General features: G+C 48.9%; 1 protein-coding gene across 2 annotated transcripts in view; it reads right to left on the minus strand.

Moving 5' to 3' along the window:
- PI4KA (phosphatidylinositol 4-kinase alpha) overlaps window positions 1-12,359 on the minus strand; it is a 293,423-nt gene that overhangs the window by 31,106 nt on the left and 249,958 nt on the right. The gene's annotated exons all lie outside the window — the stretch shown is intronic.

A 12,359-nucleotide genomic window follows, 5' to 3' on the forward strand; every position in this document is an offset into this window, starting at 1 on the left:
TGGTCCATTCGGTTACAGTCTGCAAAACCAGCCCAATAGCAATTATTGGTCTGAAAGCTGATCCAATCAAGGAAAAACGTGGTGCGAGACATAGTTTCTATCTTGCGATCCACCGGATCTTTTAAAAGACGGAGCGTCTTCTAATGGAATAACCGTGGCTTATTCAATCTAGCAATTGGTAAATCCACCACAGGTGGTTCTGTCCATTTCTTAATGAGGGTTTCCTCAAACGGATAACGTCTGTTAATGCGTTTGGAAATAGCAGAAGTGCGTTTTGGCAGACTCCATTCTTCTTTGATTGGATTGCCCAAACATTTGGGCAATGGAAAAACCTTCGCCACTTTGATGCGTTTTTTAGTCCCAAAAGGGGATTTGAGTTTCAGCTATTTCCGATGGAGTACCCTGTAATCTTAAGGTTTCTTGAACAGATACAATGAGTGCGTTTACCAACGCTTCCTCTCGGGCTATGGCTGATGCCGAAACATCCTCCTCACTGTCTGAAGAGACAGTACCCGAGCCACCAATTCCAGATGAGGTACCTGCAACTGCAGAAATAGGCTCAGATTCTGAATCCGAAGTTTCAGATAATATGGGGTTAGGCGGGGGCTTGCGCCCTGTCCCTGACAAGCCACTTCCACCCGGGACACAAAAGTTTCCATAATAGCTGACAATGATTCAATTGTCAGTGGGGTGCTGGAGGATCCTGCAGACCCCTCGAAGGGATCTGGTGGAGATACATGAGTGGCAGGGTCCATGTTAATCCAGGACACTTTGCCAGTAAAAAAGAAAAAACATCTCTTTTTTTTTTTTTTTTAAATAAAAAATACCTCTTTTTTTTTTTATGTGTATCCCCCTAGCGCAATAGCGCCCCTCAGAGTACCTGCTTCTCGATCCCCACAGAGAGAGAGAGGGACCCTCAAGGCTCACCACCAGATGCAGAGAAGTTTCCAACCAACTGCAGTCAGCGTCTGTCTTTTACAGACTGGAAAGAGCTGTGTTAGTTTTCCCGGGTAGAAGGACGTGGCTCCGCCCCCTGTGTACGCCTTCCGGCGTTCCCAGCTCTCCACGAGGTAGCTGGGCTCATCAAACATGGCCGCCCCCATACAGGAGACAATAGACTCCAAAAACATGGCGGCCGGCGTGACCTGAGGACATTCATGCACCCGGTCTACGGCAAAATGGCGGCGGACTGCCGAAATCGTTTTTCCCAGCACATCCACCTGCATCTCTGCTAAATGGCGGTTTATCGATCTGCAGGAGGTACACTACAATTAAGGTAGGATTATACCTCCTATGTCTGCTGTAATACTACAGTCTGCTGGGTAGAGTGTTAGCTCTCAAACCAAGTCCACTTCCCACCAAACACATGCTGTATTTACAAGGGGGACTTTTAGTGTCAGACAGATACTGACCATGTATGGAGGGGCCCATAATTCATACTGCCTCATAACGAGGAAAAAAGGGAACGTTTACTCACCATACCGAACCGACAGGCACCCTCTCTTCACAATACCCTCTCCACCGGGGTGGGGGGTTGTGGACCACTCCGGACGCCTCGACTCTCTGGTTCCTGGCGTCCAAGCGAGACTTTTAACTCGCAAGGTCAGTCCCTCCAATGGGACTCCGTTGCGGCCGACCCAGCGTGGAGCTCTGGTCTGCACGCGCTCGTAGGCAGAAACCGGGGTGACCACTGGATCTCAACATCCAGCCCGGCCCCGCATACTTACTTGAATGTGTCGCGGCCGACCAAGCGCAATGCAATGGTCTGCGCGCGCTCGTAGGCCGGCTGGGGTGACCACTAGTGTCGCCCAGTCCGGCATATTTGCTTGAAGATCTCACAGGAAAAAACACTGGAGAAAACTACCTAAAAAAAATCTTGCCAGGACCAGAGATCCCAGCAAGGAACTTAGGTCCTTACTCCTGACTAGACAGAAAAAAACTGATGCCTTGTAGCAGAGAGAGGGAGGATATACCCTCTGGGACTGCCCCTAGGGTGGAGCCAGAACGTTTTTTCTTTCTGCCTAGTCCTACTCCTGCGGAGACAACATAACCCAGTTCTTGTGAATCAAGAAGACTACGTCTGTCAATGAGCGACAGAGAAATGACTGTTTATTGTAATCAATGGGGGAAAAAGTGCCAGGAGTAGGAACAAATCTGTCACATGGCTGGCAGGCCACATGATAAACCTCTTCAATCCTAAAGAATAATACTGGGAAAAATCTGAAGGGCACCACAAGCTCCACACCAGGCTCCGCACATTTATTCAAAAAATATGTGTATGTATATATAAATTAGAGCTGCACGATTAATTGTTAAAAAAATCACAATCTCAATTTAACCCCCCTCACGATCTTAATCTGGCATTTCCACAATTCGTGTTAAACAAGTGCAGAGCTGTTCTCTGCTCAGAGCTGTAAAAAAAAAAAAAAAAAAAAGACAACAAGCAAAGTTTATCACAACATTGCTCAGTGCTGAGATAAAAAGAAACATTGTATCATTTGGTTCTTTTATCAAGGGGATGAACTTTGGGTCTGCAAATGAGGTCAGTTTAATCACTTAAAGACTAAGCCTTTCCTGACACTTGTTGCTTACAAGTTAAAATCTGTATTTTTTTTTGCTAGAAAATTACTTAGAACCCCCAAACGTTATATACATTTTTTAGCAGAGATTCTAGAGAATAAAATGGTGGTTGTTGCAATATTTTATGTTACCCTGTATTTGCGCAGTGGTCTTTCAAAAGTAATTTTTTCGGAAAAAAATTGGATTTTTTACTTACCGTAAAATCCATTTATCTGATGTTGATTGAGGGACACAGCTCCCATCATTCTTGACCATTGGGTTATATTGCCCCATACAGGAGTAGGACATTAGACAGAAAAAAACATCTGGCTACACCCATGGGCAGTCCCAGGGGGTATACTCCTTCTCCTCGCTATAGTCACTCAGTTTTGTTACAAGCAGTGTCAGGAGAATGATAACTCCACAGAGGGGTGGGTGCTGTGTCCGTCAATGAACATCTGAGAAAGGGATTTTACGGTAAGTCAAAAATCCCATTTTCTCTTTCGTTCATTGACGGACACACCAGGCAAAAGGGGCTCAACCAAAACAACTGGAGCAAACCTTGAAAAAAACAAATACAGCCGCAAAGAGGATCAGGCCCTCTTAAACAGAAGCCTGCAAAACCTTGTGGCCAAACGAAGCATCCGCAGATGCCAACACATTCACTTTATAAAACTTTGTAAAAGTGTGCACTGACGACCATGTGACCGCCTTGCAAACCTGCATCACTGATGCTTGATGACAGAAGGCCCAGGAGGCACTAAGCGCCCTAGTAGAGTGTGCCTTGACAGGGAAAGGAGGAACCTGACCCCTGATAGAATAGGCCTGAACCACCGTCTGTCTGATCCATCTGGAAGATGGAAGTGGACAACCCTTTGCGAGGACCATCCGTAAGCACAAATAGAGAATCTGATTTCCTGAAAGACTCGGTAGCTGCCAGGTACACCCTAATTGCCCGGACAACATCCAAGGCATGCAAGGCAATTTCCTTTGGATGTTTAGGCCTTCGACACAGGGAAGGCAACACAATGTCTTCATTCAAATTAAAGTCAGAGACCACCATAGGAAGGAATGACGGACAGGGGCGAAGCACCACCTTATCCTTGTGAATCACCAGGTAAGGTGAACGACAGGATAACGCTGCCAGTTCCGACACCCTGCGCACAGAGGTGATAGCCACCAAAAAGGCCACCTTCTGGGACAGCGTAAGCAGGGGAATCTCCCGAATATTTTCAAAGGAAGGGTTCTGTTGAGCTGAAAGCACCAAATTAAGATCGCAAGGTAGCAACAAGCCCGCACTGAAGGAACCAAATACACCCTGAAAAAAAGTATGCACCAAGGAGTGTGTGGCCAAAGGTTGATGGAAAAAACCACCAAGGCCGATACCTGGCCCTTGATGGTACTCAAGGCCAATTTCTGTTCAACCCGCCGTTGAAGGAAGGTTAAGGTCCAAGCCACAGAGTAGGAGGGAGGATGCACCCCAAAAGACTCCCACCATGCAGTGTACGTCTTCCACGTACAATGGTAGATCTTCCTCAAAGTAGATTTCCAAGCTTTTAACAATGTAGGAATCCCTGACTCAGACAAACCTCTATCCTTTAGCACCTGGCGTTCAACAGCCAAGCCGTCAAAGCCAGCCCACTGTAAGCAGGATAGAAGATCGGTCCTTGGGGCAGCAGATCCTCTCTGAGAGGAAGCTGCCAAGGAACGTCGGCAACCAACCGCACCAGATCAGCGTTCCAAGCCCAGCGAGGCCAGCCCGGGGCCACTAAAATGACCGGAATCCCTTCTGCCTTGATACTGCGTAGGAGTCTGGGCAGAAGCTTGAGAGGAGGGAAAGCATATATCAGACAATACTGACCCCACGGGGCCACCAGCACTTCTGTGGTGTTCACCACTGGATCCCTTGACCGAGCCACAAACCTTTGCACCTTTCTGTTGAGCCGAAACGCCAACAGGTCCACCTCGGGGGTACCCCACTGGAGACACAGCTGATGAAACACCTTTTGATGAAGAGACCACTCCCTACTGACTGAGGTGGTCCGCCTGCCAATTTTCCACCCCGGGAATGTGTACGGCGGAGAGGGCAGGAATGAACCGTTTTGCCCACTTCAGAATGCCGGCTACCTCCAGAGCCGACAGGGCACTTCTTGTGCACCCTTGGTGATTGACATTAGCCACTGCCGTGGCATTGTCTGATTGAATGCACACTGGGCATCCATGAAGACGATTTGTCCAATGTTTCAGACACAGTCTGATCGCTCAGAGTTCCAGGACATTGATCGGTAGTCTGGACTCTTCCAGCGTCCAGATCCCCTGAGCAGAATGCTTGCCGAGCACGCTTCCCCAGCCGGACAGGCTGGCATCCATGGTCCAATACTGTCCAATACAAGGGGAGGAAGGATTTTCCCAGCCGAAGCGCCGGAGAGCAAAGCCCCCATATCAGGGCCTCCTTTGTTCCCCCAACTCAGTCAGATCTGATTGTCCAGAGACTGCGGAGTCTTGTCCCACTTGGTCAGAATCTCCCTTTGCAGTGACCGCGTATGGAACTGTGCAAACAGAACCACCTCAAAGGTAGATACAATCAGGCCCAGCATTCGCATGCAAGTCCGGAGGGATGACCATCTGTTGGACAGCAGGAGATGAATTGCAGCCTGCAATTTCTGGAGTTTGACCAGAGGAAGGAGCTATGGCGGAGTCCAGAGTCAGGCCCAAATACTCCAGCTTTGTGGACGGAACAAGGGCAGACTTCTTAAAATTTCAGAATCCAGCCGAACTCCCGCAGAGTTTGTATTGTGATCTCCAGGTTGTCCTACAAAGCAGATGGAGACTTTGCTTGCAGAAGGAGATTGTCCAAGTAGCCCAGTACCGCGATCCCCCATTGGGGTAGCAAGGATCGCACCGAAGCCAACACTTTTGTGAAGACCTGAGGAGCAGAGGCGAGACCAAAGGGTAACGCCAAAAACTGATAATGCTTCTCTCCCACAGAAAAGCGGAGAAAATGCTGGTGACTGGCACATACTGGAATGTGAAGATAAGCATCTTTGATATCTATAGAGACCAGGGAATCTCCCTAAAGCAGGGATGCCACCACCGTTCGAATGGACTCCGTTCTGAACTTCTGTACCTGCACAAAGCAGTTTAGCACCTTTAGGTCCAGGATTGGAAACCCTTTGCCTTCCTTCCTTGGGACTGTGAACAGGTTTGAGTAAAAACCCTGAAAAGTCAGAACCAGCACAATCACTACTTGAAGGAACAGGTCTTGTACCACCCCAAACAGACTTTGTCTGGGGGACAGGCACAGGTTGGAAGGAAAAATCCTTGCCAGGGGAGAAGAACAAAACTCGATCTTGTAGCCAGACCAAATTACTTTTAGGACCCACTTGTCTTGTACCAGGGAAGTCCACGGGTCCGGAAACAAGCAAAGATATCCCCCCCCCCCCCATACGGGTGAGGGAGCACCTTCATGCAGAAGGAGCCTAGTCCATGTGTCTGGAGAAGCCCGCTCTCGGCTTGCCAGACCCGGTTAGTTTGGATCCGCCAGAGGAGGCCCTGAAAGGCTTTGAGTCCTTGTCAGTCGACCTCGAGGGACGAAAAAATGTATGAGTCTAGAAGCAAGGTCCATGTCCATGAAAAGGTTCCTTGCCCTTAGTAGCCTGCGGAAGAAACCTGGATTTTTGTACTTACTGTAAAATCCTTTTCTCTGAAGTCCATTGACAGACGCAGCTCCATATCTTCTTAGAACATAGAGTTATGCTCCTCCCATCAGGAATAGGACACTAGGCAGGAAAAAGCTTTACCACGCCTATGGGGCTGTCCCTGCAGGCATAACTCCACAGACTCTGCTACAGCTTCCAGTTTCGTTGCAAGCAGAGTTTAGAAGACAAAAACCCCATTTCACTCATAAGTAGAGGGGCAGGGCTGCACCTGCCAATGGACTTCAGAGAAAAGGATTTTACAGTAAGTACATAAATCCAGTTTTCTCTATCGTTCATTGACAGATGCAGCTCCATATCTTCTTAGACCATAGGGACGTCCCAAAGCAGTACAGGGCTGGGAGGGAAAAAAACAATGTAAAAAAAATGGATTTTTGTAAGAACTTACCGTAAAATCCTTTTCTCTTAAGCTCATTGACAGACGTAGTCTTCTTGATTCTCAAGAGCTGGGTTATGTTGTCTCCGCAGGAGTAGGACTAGGCAGAATGACAAAACGTTCTGGCTCCACCCAAGGGCAGTCCCTGAGGGTATATCCTCCCTCTCTCTGCTACAGGGAATCAGTTCTGTTTAAAGCAGTACAGAGAATTTAACCCAACCCAACTCAATGATAGAGGGGCGGGTACTACGTCTGTCAATGAGCTTAAGAGAAAAGGATTTTACGGTAAGTTCTTACAAAAATCCATTTTTCTCTATCGCTCATTGACAGACGTAGTCTTCTTGATTCTCAAGAGCTGGGACATCCAGAAGCAGTGCCACAAATGAGGGGTGGGATTGACAAAATCAAATCCAATCTAGAAGGCCCAACCGGTGCCAAACTAGAAGTTTTAAAGGCTCATTATAAACAAAGAATGAGGCTAAAGAAAAAAATTTTCCAACGGAAAAAAACCCTCGAGGTAGACCACTGGTCTCCTCAAATTGCGGCCTGCAAAACCTTGCAGCCAAATGAGGCATCAGACGATGCCATTACATCAACTTTATAATGTTTAGAGAAGGTATGCACCGACGACCAGGTAGCCGCCTTGCACACCTGGACCACTGACGCCTGATGGCGAAAGGCCCATGACGCACTAAGTGCCCGAGTGGAGTGCGCCTTAACAGGGAACGGGGGCTCCCGACCCTTAATAGAATAAGCCTGCACTACCGTCTGTCTGATCCATCTGGAAATGGTCGCGGCAGATGCAGGCAACCCCTTTTTGGGTCCATCTGGGATCACAAAAAGTGAATCCGTCTTGCGAAACGAGTCTGTCGTTTTCAAGTATACCCTGATCGCCCGGACCACATCCAAGGAGTGCAAAGCAAATTCCCGAGGATGACTGGGCTTAGGACACAGGGAAGGTAATACAATTTCTTCATTCAGATGAAATTCTGAAACCACTTTTGGTAGGAAGGATGGATTCGGACGAAGAACCACCTTATCTCTATGAACCACCAGATATGGTGAACGACAAGATAATGCGGCCAGTTCTGACACCCTGCGTGCAGAAGTAATAGCTACCAAGAAGGCCACCTTCTGGGACAACGTGGGTAGAGGAATCTCCCTAATATCTTCAAAGGGAGGTTTCTGAAGAACCGACAACACTAAATTAAGATCCCAGGGGGGTAACGGCGCGTGCACTGGCGGAGCCAGATGTCGCACCCCCTGGATGAAATTCCGCACCAAGGAATGAGTAGCCAAAGGCTTCTGAAAGAAGATGGCTAATGCTGAGACCTGACCCTTGATAGTACTCAAGGCCAGTTTCTGCTCAACCCCTTGTTGCAGAAAAGCCAATATTCGACTAATCGAATAAGACCGAGGACGGAACCCCAAAGGTTCACACCATGCAATGTAGGACTTCCATGTGCGATGATAAATCTTTCTGGAAGTCGCTTTCCTTGCTTCAACTAGAGTAGGAATAACTGAAGCTGACAAACCTTTGTCCTTCAGCACCTGGGTCTCAATAGCCAGGCCGTTAAAGCCAGCGATCGTAAAGCAGGATGGAAGATCGGTCCCTGAGACAGTAGATCCTCCCTGAGAGGAAGTCTCCAAGGGACGTCCGCCACCAGTCTGACCATGTCGGCGTACCAAGCTCGACGAGGCCAGTCCGGAGCTACCAGGATTACTGGGATTCCTTCCTCCTCTACCCTGTGAAGAAGTCTTGGCAGTAACGCGAGAGGAGGGAAGGCATATATTAGCTGGTATTGCCCCCACGGGGCGATCAGTGCGTCTGCGGTTTCTGCTAGAGGATCGCGGGAGCGAGCCACGAATCTCTGAACTTTCCTGTTGAATCGTGATGCCAACAGATCCACATCCGGGGTGCCCCACCGTAGGCACAACTGGTGGAAAACGTCTGGATGGAGGGACCATTCCCCCTGATCCAGGGTCTGACGGCTGAGATAATCTGCCTGCCAATTCTCCACCCCCGGAATGAACACCGCAGAGATTGCTGGAACAAATCGTTCCGCCCAGCGAAGAATGCAAGCCACTTCTTTGGCCGCTCGGACACTCTTGGTGCCCCCCTGATGATTGACATAAGCCACGGCCGTGGCATTGTCCGACTGGATCCGAACCGGGCTGCCCTGGAGCTGCTCGGTCCAGTGAATCAGACAAAGTCTGATCGCTCTCAGTTCCAATACATTTATCGGTAACCTGGATTCTTCCGGGGACCAAAGTCCCTGGACAGATAACTGACCAAGAATTCCTCCCCATCCGGATAGACTGGCATCCGTGGTCACTATCGTCCAATATATTGGCAGAAATGACTTTCCCTGGCTGAGCATTGGAGACCGAAGCCACCAAACCAGAGACTCTCTGGTCTGTTTGCTCAATCGTATCTGATTGTCCAGGGATTCCGGATTCCGATTCCATCTGAGAAGAATCTCTTGCTGAAGAATTCGGGTATGGGACTGGGCAAATGGGACTGCTTCGAATGAAGCCACCATCAACCCCAGAACCCTCAGCCAACATTGGGGCCAACACCTTTGTGAAGACCCGCGGAGCCGTGGCGAGACCGAAAGGTAACGCCACAAACTGATAGTGGTTCTCCTCTACGGAAAAGCGTAGAAAACGCTGATGTCCTGCGAAAATGGGAATGTGAAGATAGGCGTCCTTGATGTCTATGGACGCTAGGACATCCCCTGGATGCAGGAAGGCTGCTACCGTGCGAATGGACTCCATTCTGAATCTTCTTATGTTGACGAAAGAATTGAGTGCTCTTAAGTCCAGAATTGGACGTACTTTGCCCTCTTTCCTGGGTATTGTAAACAGGTTTGAATAAAACCCTTGAAACCGTTCTGTCCAAGGAACGTGGACTACCACTCCTTGTTGTAGTAAATCTGTGACTGCTCTCCGCAGATCTTCTAAACGATCTGCGGATAGTCGGATATTGGAAGGGAAGAATCGCGCCGGTGGGAGAGATCGAAACTCGATCTTGTACCCTGACCTTATGACTTCGCAAACCCATTTGTCCGGGATTCTGGAAAGCCATGGATCCGGGAACCGGCGAAGACGTCCCCCCACCCCAGTTATGGGTGGGGGCGCACCTTCAGGCTTTGGATGGTTTATCTTCAGGTCTGGAGGGGGCGGGCTTTTGCTTGCCCGACCAACGACCCCTGACGCCTCCTGCAGGAGCTTTGGAGGATTTAGTTTTTTCACCCGCTGGACGAAAAAACCTCTTGTGAGCAGAAAAAGAAGGCCCTCGTCTTTGACAAGTTCCTCTACCTTTAAAATTTTGCGGTAAAAAGGTGCTTTTTCCACCGGTGAGATCCTTAATGATCTCATCTAAGTTGGCTCCAAATAGACGCTCTCCTGAAAAGGGGATATTAGCCAATGCTTTTTTGGAACCTTGGTCGGCTAACCAACCTTTTAGCCACAGTGTACGCCTGAGAACCACTGCTGAGACTGATGCTCGCGCCATTAATGGAGTGGCGTCTAACGCCGCATCACATACAAACTGTAACCCCTGTATCATTTGTTCCAACAAATCTGATACCGCCTGAGGGACTTCTACTAAGTCCCGGCGTAACCACTTGGTCCATTCAGTTACAGCCTGCGAAACCAGACCAATAGCAATTATTGGTCTGAAAGCTGATCCAATCAAGGAAAACATGGTGCGAGACATAGCTTCTATCTTGCGATCCACTGGATCTTTAAAAGACGGAGCGTCTTCTAAAGGAATAACCGTGGCTTTATTCAATCTAGCAATAGGTGAATCCACCACAGGTGGTTCTGTCCATTTCTTAATAAGGGTTTCCTCAAACGGATAACGCCTGTCAATGCGTTTAGAAATATTAAAAGTGCGTTTTGGCAGACGCCATTCTTCTTCGATTGGATTGCCAAAACATTTGGGCAATGGAAAAACCTTCGCCACTTTGATGCGCTTTTTAGTCCCAAAAGGGATCTCAGTTTCAGCTATTTCTGATGGAATACCCTGTAACCTTAAAGTCTCTTGAACAGATACAATGAGTGCGTTTACCAACGCTTCCTCTCGGGCTATGGCGGATGCCGAAACATCCTCCTCACTATCTGAAGAGACAGGACCCGAGACACCAATACCAGATGAAGTACCTGCAACTGCAGAAATAGGCTCAGAGTCTGAATCCGAGGTTTCAGATAATAAGGGGTCAGGCGGGGGTCGCTTTCTTGCGCCCTGTCCCTGACAAGCCACTTCCACCCGGGACACAAAAGTTTCCATAATAGCTGACAAAGATTCAATTGTCAATGGGGTGCTGGAGGATCCCGCAGACCCCTCGAGGGGATCCGGAGGAGATACATGAGTGGCAGGGTCCATGTTAATACAGGACACCTTTGCCAGCAAAAACAAAAAAAAAAAAACTTTTTCTTTTTTTTTTTTTTTTTGTGTGTCTCCCCCTAGCGCAATAGCGCCCCTCAGAGTACCTGCTTCTCGATCCCAGAGAGAGAGAGAGGGACCCCCAAGGCTCACCAACCGATGCAGTGCAGTTTCCAACAAACTGCAGTCAGCGTCTGTCTTACACAGACTGGAAGGAGCTGTTTGCTTTTTCCCGGGCAGAAGGCGTGGCTCCGCCCCCTGTGTACGCCTTCCGGCGTTCCCAGCCCTCCACGAGGTAGCTGGGCTCACAAAACATGGCCGCCCCCATAGAAGAGACATAAGACTCCAAAAACATGGCGGCCGGCGTGACCTGAGGACTTACAGGCATTCGGTCTACGGCAAAATGGCGGCGGACCGCCGATATCGTCTTCCCAGCACATCCACCTGCACTCTGCTAAGAGGTGACATATGGATCTACAGAGATACACTGCACATAAGGTAGGATTATACCTCCTATGTCTGCTGTAATGTTACAGTCTGCTGGGTAGAGTGTTAGCTCTTGAACCAAGTCCACTTCCCACAAACACATGCTGTATTACAAGGGGGACTTGTAAGTATCAGATATATACTGACCATATATGGAGGGGCCCATAATATATACTGCCTCATAATGAGGAAAAAAGGGAACGTTTACTCACCATACCGAACCGACAGGCACCCTCTCTTCACAATACCCTCTCCACCGGGGTGGGGGTTTGTGGACGCCTCGACTCTCTGGTACCTGGCGTCCAAGCGAGACTTTTAACTCGCAAAGTCAGTCCCTTTACTTGGGACTCCGTCGCGGCCGACTCAGCGCACTGGTCTGCACGCGCTTTTAGGCAGAAACCGGGGTGACCACTGGATTTCAACATCCAGCCTGTCGCCCGGCCCCGCATACTTACTTGAATATGTCGCGGCCGACCAAGCGCAATGCCATGGTCTGCACGCGCTCGTAGGCCGGCTGGGGTGACCACAAGTGTCGCCCAGTCCGGCATTTTTGCTTGAAGATCTCACAGGAAAAAAACACTGGAGAAAACTACCTAAAAAAATGTCTTTTTCTTAAAGAAAAAAAGTCTTGCCAGGACCAAAAGATCCCAGCAAGGAACTTAGGTCCTTACTCCTGACTAGACAGAAAAAAAACTGATTCCCTGTAGCAGAGAGAGGGAGGATATACCCTCAGGGACTGCCCCTAGGGTGGAGCCAGAACGTTTTGTCATTCTGCCTAGTCCTACTCCTGCGGAGACAACATAACCCAGCTCTTGAGAATCAAGAAGACTAC

This window comes from Pelophylax lessonae, assembly GCF_965119305.1.
Source record: "Pelophylax lessonae genome assembly, chromosome: 1".
NCBI classification, from domain to species: domain Eukaryota; kingdom Metazoa; phylum Chordata; class Amphibia; order Anura; family Ranidae; genus Pelophylax; species Pelophylax lessonae.